Source organism: Salvelinus namaycush, chromosome 35 (assembly GCF_016432855.1).
Source record: "Salvelinus namaycush isolate Seneca chromosome 35, SaNama_1.0, whole genome shotgun sequence".
Taxonomy (NCBI): domain Eukaryota; kingdom Metazoa; phylum Chordata; class Actinopteri; order Salmoniformes; family Salmonidae; genus Salvelinus; species Salvelinus namaycush.
In genome coordinates this window covers 19,482,886-19,492,043 of record NC_052341.1, presented here as the reverse complement: position 1 = coordinate 19,492,043, position 9,158 = coordinate 19,482,886, and positions in this window count along the sequence as shown.

The following is a 9,158-nucleotide window of genomic DNA, read 5'->3' as shown; positions in this document are numbered from 1 at the left end:
TGATGAAAACTCCCATGGTGATTCCTCAACCCATTAGCCTACATGTTGTGTTTGTGAATCCATTTTGCAGCAGCAGATATACATAACACACAGAGTAAACTGTAATAATGGAATAGAGGCTAGAGAATTTCCTCATTTTGTAAACTAGGTTTAAATGATTTCATGTGGTGTAGAGAGGGATATTATAGTCATTAGTTTATGTACATTAGTGACGGTACCTAATAGGTTTTCCATACGGGGGCAAGGGCTTTTATGATTTAGAATGATGCTTATTTTATGATAATCAAACAAAGTACTAACCAGGGTGAGCATATAACTCATGTAGATAGGTAGGTCTCTCTCGCTCTGATTAAATTGTCGTTTTCCCCCCGCCCATATACCTCATAATATTGACAAAGTGAATTTACTACAGCTGTGTGTCTTTCTGGGTAAGTAACACCTGGATTGTACAATATTTGCACATTATTCTTTTTCAAATTCTTCAAGCTCTGTCAAGTTGGTTATTGATCATTGCTAGATAGCCATTTTCAAGTCTTGCCATAGATTTTCAAACCGATTTACATCAAAACTGTAACTATGCCACTCAGGAACATTCAATGTCGTTTGGTAAGCAAGTCCAATGTATATTTGGCCTTGTGTTTTAGGTTATTGTCCTGCTGAAAGGTGAATTTGTCTCCCAGTGTCTGTTGGAAAGCAGACTAAACCAGGGTTTCGTCTAGTATTTGACCTGTGCTTAGCTCTATTCCGTGTTTTTTTATCCTAAAAAACTCCCTAGTCCTTGCCGATGACAAGCATACCCATAACAAGATGCAGCCACCACCATATGAAGAGTGGCACTCGGTGATGTGTGTTGGATTTGCCCCAAACATAACGCTTTGTATTCATGACATCAAGTTCATTTCTTTGCCACATTGAACGTGGTTTACTCCATGACTCCCATGGAATACACACGCGCACCCCACGTGTCCCAGAGAACCCAACTGCACCCAGGAGGCTACTACATCACATTCTCCTCTCGCTCTCTTTTTATTCTCTCTTTCTCCTCACCCCTCTCCCTCTCGTCCTGCCAGATAAAGTTATGTTGATAGTGATTTAAGTGGAGTTAAATGAGGATCCCTCCCGGCTATATTATTCAAGTGTGGTAGATTGTGAGAAGGTAGATGTTGGGATATGCTTCACAGCATTTCACCTTAACTGAGATACAGTATCACCCTGTAGGTACAATGTGCTTATAGGAGAAAAAACTAGGTAGTGGAGGAACTACTTTGGGGGTGCCGACAGATAATTATATGGAGATGGAAATAGGGAGATGTGTCTCAAACCTCCAACCTCACTCCTTGCCAATCAGTTTGATCTGAGCTCACTCCTCTGCCTGATGGGCTGTGATCTGTTATCGTGCCTGAGGTCTGGCCTCCTCACAGACAGGCTAAGTAGGCGGTCTCCCTCCACTGGAGGTGGAAATGAGTCTGGACTGAGATCCACTTTCCTCCTGTCTGTCATCTCTCTCTCGCCCTGCCTGCCTCGTTCTTCTCCTCCCCTCTTCTTCAGTCTCTTTGCATCCCTGTATTCCTGCTTCCCTCGCCTAACTGCCTGCATTACTCTTCTCCTCCCCTTTCTACTTCCATCTCCCCTCCTCCTGCCACGCTGTCTATGAGAGAATCTCTATTGCATAGTCCTCGCGTCCTCTCTCCTCACCTCCTTCTCAAAACCTATTGGAGGTCAGAGTGGAGGGACCTCTGTCTTTCTCTTCCAATGAGTTATGAGAAGGAGGTGAGGAGAGAGGACGCGAGGAGTGTGCAATTGAGATTCTCCCTATGTCTCCCTCCCTGCCGGCCTGCCAGTCTACCTGCCTGCTTTCCTCGTCTTCTCCCCTCTTCAGTCTCTTCTCTCCCCTCTCTCCCTGCCTGTTTGTCTCTGTGTTCCCGACTATCATTATCAGGAGGAGAAAGAGGAGAGAACCTGTTACAGAGGACAGTTGCCTGGTGAATAGGCTACACTTGCTACATACAGTGAATGTAAAACACAGAGTGAACTGTATTTTCTGTGTGGTGGTTGTGTGTGTGCATTTGTTATGCCCTATTTTCTTTTGTCAAAATGACACCTTTGTCAAGGGTATTTTCACCAAACTGTGTTGTAATGGAATTACTATTTGATGGTATTTCAGAAGTTTGGAAGAATCCTCTTTTTCACATTTTACAGTTAGGCCTATTTGATGACAAATCATTTGGATGAGTAATTGTACTGGATATTGAGTAATATTTCATTCTACTGTTTGATTTCATTATCTTTAATTCCTCGGTGTTCACTGAAACAGTCGAGTCAGCTCAACACTTCCATTCTCTTCATTTCACAGGGAATAGATCACTGTCAGTCTAAGCAGTGTGACTGATCAGAGCCGACAGAGAGCTTGACACCATGCTTGACACTGACAAAGTGAATCAACATCCCTAATTTTCATTTGCCTCTGGGCTTTGGAAAGTTCAGGGCAAACTACAATAAGTTGATTATCATCTCTCGTTGCCGTCTCAGCACTTCTTTAGTCGAAGAGCTCTCCACTTTTAGAAAGTGGGAAAAGGTGTGAAAGTTCAACTCCAGTACGGTATGGTTCACTGGTTGGCTTTCCGTCTACTCTGCTAGGCTGAGCTGACACACCTGACATGTACCTGCTCTAGTAGCAGGTATATGCTGGTTGTGAATGTGAGCCGGATTGTCGGTCGTCAAGGTGTTACTCTGAGAACACCTAGAAAGCATCGCCTGTGCATCTAGCTCAGCATCACCATGGCAGGTTGATATGAGTCAATAAGCAGGTCGTCATGGAAACGTTTCACTGTAGAGTACTCAAAAGTTGCAGAAATATTTGTCATGCTCTGTTGAACAAAACATATTGGGAGACATTGAGGTAATGCTGTCAATGTGAAAGCACACACATATTACATGTACATCGAGAATATGTATGAACAAGATCTGGAAACAGGCATTGCATTATTAGGGAGGAAATCCTTCAAATAAGTTTGACAACGTACAACAAATCTCATCAGGAGATAATATGACCTGACATACTCTCATAGGAGAGGTAGAATGGATGTATTGGATTAGCTGCAGAAGTTACAGGGATACAGAATGGATGGATTAGCTGCAGAAGTTACAGGGATACAGAATGGATGGATTAGCTGCAGAAGTTACAGGGATACAGAATGGATGGATTAGCTGCAGAAGTTACAGGGATACAGAATGGATGGATTAGCTGCAGAAGTTACAGGGATACAGAATGGATGGATTAGCTGCAGAAGTTACAGGGATACAGAATGGATGGATTAGCTGCAGAAGTTACAGGGATACAGAATGGATGGATTAGCTGCAGAAGTTACAGGGATACAGAATGGAACATTGCACCTGGCTCTTTGTCCCCATTTACCTCCGTCTTCATAGTGCCGCACGTCTTGACAGAGCACACCCCTGAGTAAAGAACGGAAGTAAATTGGTGTCGGCCTCCCTGTTCAGGTGCTCCTCTCCACAGCAGCAATCCTCTGCCCACTCAAGCAGCTGTCAAGGTGAGACAGTTTTACATAGTGAGGCTCCAATGCCCCTGTCCAATTTCACTTTGGAGTGAGGCTGGGCTGAACATGCCAATCCTGATATTACCAAACAAATTAAATCACACGTCTGGGAGAAAGCGGGATGAGGAGAGGAGAGTAGGGTGGAGGGATGAGGAGTGGAAGAGGGGGGGGGGGGGAAGAGGCTGTCAAACAGGGCTGAGCTAGTCTCCTTCCCGCCTCGTCTGCCAGAGGATCGGGACATTGTTAAGAGAGTCAATAATTGGTTGAGGATGTTGAGGATTTTGGAGCAAGGCAGTGCTGCTGAGGGAGGAGAAAAGAGGTGGAGAGAGCCATGATGCCTGGACATTAACACAGAACTAGCTAGAATACAACTGAATTCTCTCACAGTGACTGAGTGTTAGTCTTGTTACAGTATCATTATATGCTTGATGGGAAAGCCTTCAAAATGGTTAGAAGGTCCAGAACAGTCATTCGGACTCTCATGTAAAATAGCCATTTGAGTGACAAAAATCACTCATATTTTTGGGGGATAGAAATGCTCAAAATTTTAGAAAAATTACTTTCTCTCTGATGTCAAACTACCAGGAAGTCCGAAAAGTGGGCGGGGAGCTTATGTTCATGAGCTCGGCTTGACTGACAGCTCTTTGAAATGCCTATTTCAAGAAATGTGGATGCAGTGAGCAGTGCTGCAGTGAAGTCATCTCAAACAAAGTTGGTGATACACAAAGTAACTCAGATAACATAGAAATTGCATCAACAATTTAAAAAATATATATTATACACTGAGTATACAAAACATTAAGAACACCTGCTCTTTCCTTGACATAGACTGACCAGGTCAATGCTATGATCCCTTATTGATGTCACTTGTTAAATCCACTTCAATCAGTGTAAATGAAGTGGAGGAGATGAGTTTAAGAAGGATTTTAAGCCTTGAGACATGGATTGTGTATGTGTGCTATTCAGAGGATGAATGGGCAAGACAAAAGATTTAAGTGCCTTTGAACGGGGTATGGTAGTAGGTGCCAGGCGCACCGGTTTGTATCAAGAACTGCAACGCTGCTGGGTTTTCCGCGCTCAACAGTTTCCTGTGTATATCAAGAATGGTCCACCACCCAAAGGACATCCAGACAACTTGACACAACTGTGGGAAGCATTGGCGTCCACATGGGCCAGCATCCCTGTGGAACGCTTTCGACACCTTGTAGAGTCCATGCCCCAACAAATTTAGTCTGTTCTGAGGGCAAAATGGGTTGTGCAACTCAATAGTAGGAAGGTGTTCCTAATGTTTAGTATACTCAGTGTATATCTCCCGTTTGGCATGTCTATTTGTGATGCGGTTCACAGCAGCACTGACGGATGTGTTGACATGACAACTGTATCAGTTTTGAACTACCCTTCCCCCCTCTTTTGTTCCATGCTAGCTGAAGACCTAGCTAGCCAGTAACTAGCTAACACCTGACACAGATGAAAGGGGCGACATAAGTATCTTTGCCATAGATGAAGTGTAAACTTTTAATTATATTTGATGACACCCTACAGTGAAAATATGAGTGGTACTCAGCGATGTGTTCTGTTGGATTTGCTCCAAACATAACACTTTGTACTCATGATATCAAGTTCATTTCTTTGCCACATTTGCAGTTTTATTTTAGTTTCTTATTGCAAACAGGATGCATGTTTTGGAATATTTTTTCTGTAAAGGCTTCCTTCTTTTCACTCTGTCATTTAGGTTATTATTGTGGAGCAAATACAATTTTGTTGATCCATCATCAGGAGAAAACTGTCACAGCCATCAAACTGTTTTAAAGTCATCATTGGCCTCATGGTGAAATCCATGAGCGGTTTCCTTCCTCTCTGGCAACTGAGTTAGGAAGGACGCCTGTATCTTTGTAGTGACTGGGTGTATTGATACACCACCCAAAGTGTAATCAATAACTTAACCATACTCAAAGGGATATTTAAATGTCAGATTTTTTCTTTTTTACCCATCTACCAATAGGTGCCCTTCTTCGCAAGGCAAAGGTAAACCGCAAAAACCTCCCTGGTCTTTGTGGTTGAATCTGTGTTTGAAATTCACTGCTTGACTGAGGCACCTTACAGATAATTGTATGTGTGGGGTAGAGAGATGAGTTAGTCTTTAAAAAAATCATGTTAAACAGTATGGCACAGAATGAATCCATGCAATTTATTATGTGACTTGTTAAGCAAATGTTTAATCCTGAACTTGTTTAGGCTTGCCATAACAAAGGCGTTGAATACTTAGACTCCAAGACATTTCAGCTTTTCATTTTTAATTAATTTGTCAAATGTTTCTAAAAACATAATTCGGTATTGTGTGTAGGCCAGTGACACAAAATCTCAATTTAACCCATTTTAAATTCAGGCTGGAACAACAAAATGTGGATAAAGTCAAGGGGTGTGAATACTTTCTGAAGACACTGTAGCTACATAAATCCGCAAACACAACTTCTCCGATGTTGGTTACAAGGCAGTACCTTATTTAAAATTAGGTAAGATAATATCATGTTAACATTAGCGTATTCAAATTAGAGTGATGTCACCCTATCCCCTTAATAATCCCGCCTCCTGAATCCAAGCGTTTGACACCGGGAAGGGGATCACTAACTTTATCGATGTAGAAGCAAAAGTCATTGTTCATACTTTGGTCATCATACTTCAATCTGGTTTCATCCAAATATCTATATTTTTTATATCATCCATGATTTTGACTATAGCACTAGCTGTGATGAAGTACAGTGTAAAATACCACTCATTCTCTTGCCCAACTCCTAAGAATATCAAGGAACTGTTCCTAACAGTGTGCAGACTTTGGAACAAGGGATTGGATGCTGAAACAGTCAGTAAGCATAAGCATTACAGCAATGTACTGAATGGATCCTGTAGAGAAGAAGTCAGTGAATGACCAAAATAATGACTACAGTTGATGTGATTTTAATTCACAGAAGACTGAAAAAATCTGCTCACAAACTGAATTAAATGAAATGGAAATGGACATTTAAATCATCATCAGCACTGACCCATTTTTTACACAGACAATGTAATTCATTCTTCAACCTTGGTTTCAACAACCGTGCGATGAGATGACGTTTGACACAGTGAAATTCTAATAGCCTGAAGGATCATGGGAAACATGTTTAATGAATTCCATTAGCTGTGTTAATGGTGTTCTGTCATAGAACAGGAATCAAATCTTCCTCAGATGAAAACAGGCATTTAAAGAAAAAAATACTGATATGATATATAATCTGACGTCTGGATTAATGTTGTTTGTTAACATAAAAATAAAACATGCAGGATGCCTCCCAAATGGGAACCTATCCCCTATATAGTGGGGAGGGGATCAGTAATTTAGTGTACTACTTTTGAGCAGGGCCCATAGGGCTCTGGTCAAAAGTAGTGCACTAAATAAGGAATAGGGCACTTTTGGGACGCTGACGTAATAAATCCCTCAGATCTATATCAAGCCATAGGCCTGCTGTATGACAGGCGATAACATCCTGATCTTGAATGATGCATTACAGTAGAGTAATCCAAACAGATTAGGATTATGTTTTCCTTGTCACTAGACAGATTTACTGTAGCCATATACACAAAAGTACGTGGACACCCAATCAAAATTGCGGCTATTTCAGCAACACCTGTTGCTGACAGGTGTATCAAATCGAGCACACAGCCATGCAATCTCCATAGACAAACATTGGTAGTAGAATGGTTTACTGAAGAGCTCAGTGACTTTCAACGTGGCACTGCATAGGATGCCACCTTTCCAACAAGTCAGTTCATCAAATTTCTGCCCTGCTGGAGTTCCCCGGTCAACTGTAAATGCTGTTATTGTGAAGTGGAAATGTCTAGGAGCAACAAAGACTCAGCCGCGACATGGTAGGCCACACAAGCTCACAGAACGGGACTGCCGAGTGCTGAAGCGCGTAAAAGTAATCAAGCCTAAGACCACCATGCACAATGCCAAGCGTTAGCTGGAGTGGTGTAAAGCTCGCCGACATTGGACTTTGGAGCACTGGTAATGCGTTCGCTGGAGTGATGATTCACGCTTCACTATCTGGCAGTCTGACTGACGAATCTGGGTTTGGAGGATGCCAGGAGAACGCTACCTGCCCCAGTGCATAGTGCCAACTGTAAAGTTTGGTGGAGGAATAATGGTCTAGGGCTGTTTTTCATGGTTTGGGCTAGGCCCCCTTAGATCCAGTGAAGGGAAATCTTAACCCTACAGCATACAATGACATTCTAGACGATTCTGTGCTTCCAACTTAGTGGCAAGAGTTTTGGGAAGGCCCTTTCCTGTTTCAGCATGACATGCCCCCGTGCACAAAGCGAGGTCCATGTAGAAATGGTTTACCGAGATCAGTGTGGAAGAACTTGACTGGCCTACTCTACTGGACACAGAGACAGGTCCGTTATCTACTTACCCAGAGTCAGATGAACTCGTGGATACCATACTGTCTCTGTGTCCAGTATGAAGGAAGTTTGAGGTAGTTTCCTGAGCCAATGCTAACTAGTGTTTGCACAATGAATAAGTCTATGGGTATCTGCTGGCATGCTAACAAGTCGCTCTGGATAAGAATGTCTGCTAAATTACTACAATGTAAGTATGCTGTGAACTATAAAGGGTAAGAATGCTGTACTATTATAATACATGTTGACTTGCAATATTATAACTTATTTTTTTGTATATTCATGATATATACGTTAAAATTCTTTAATAGATAATCTAACAATGCACAAAACATGTTTTATTTTCTTGCTTTATCCATCCATCCATTGTCAGATTGCGGATATATCAGCAGAGGGAATTCTGATCCCTCTTCCTGACAGGTTCCATTCCACTGAGTGTGTCCTTAGAGTCCCAGGCAGTGCCAGCAACCACGTTCCCGCCCTCTTCTTCCTTCCCCACTTCAATCCCACCGGTCTGCATCAATCACATCCTCTTCCCAGATATCAGTCTAGACATCAGCAGACGCCTAGGCCGGCCGGGACACATGCCAGGACACAGCACACAGGATACAACACATCTCTCTGTTGTGATGTGTGTGTGCGCTGTTGAATTTCATATCTCACTGCCAGCCTCATATCAGAAGAGACACCTGAGGCGTGAAATGGATGCCTTAACTACAAAGGCCAATAAGGACACCCACAAGTTCAAATGCTATTGTTTAGAGAGAAATGGATTGTGGGTGTCTTAGATGTTTGTTAAGTGTTACGTGCCATTGGAAAGGGATATCAAACATGATATATGTGTAACCGATGTGAAATGGCTATCTATTTAGCGGTGGTGCGCGCTAGTAGACTTTCAATCGGTGACGTCACTTGCTCTGCTCTGAGACCTTGAAGTAGTGGTTCCCCTTGCTCTGCAAGGGCCGCGGCCTTTGTGGAGCGATGGGTAACGATGCTTTGTGGGTGACTGTTGTTGATGTGTGCAGAGGGTCCCTGGTTCGCGCCCGGGTCGAGGGGACGGACTAAAGTTAAACTATTACATATGGACATACAGTACATGGTGGTATACTTTCTTTCAGATGTCATATTTGACATTTTCTGGCGAGGCCCCATGTGATGTGATGGTAG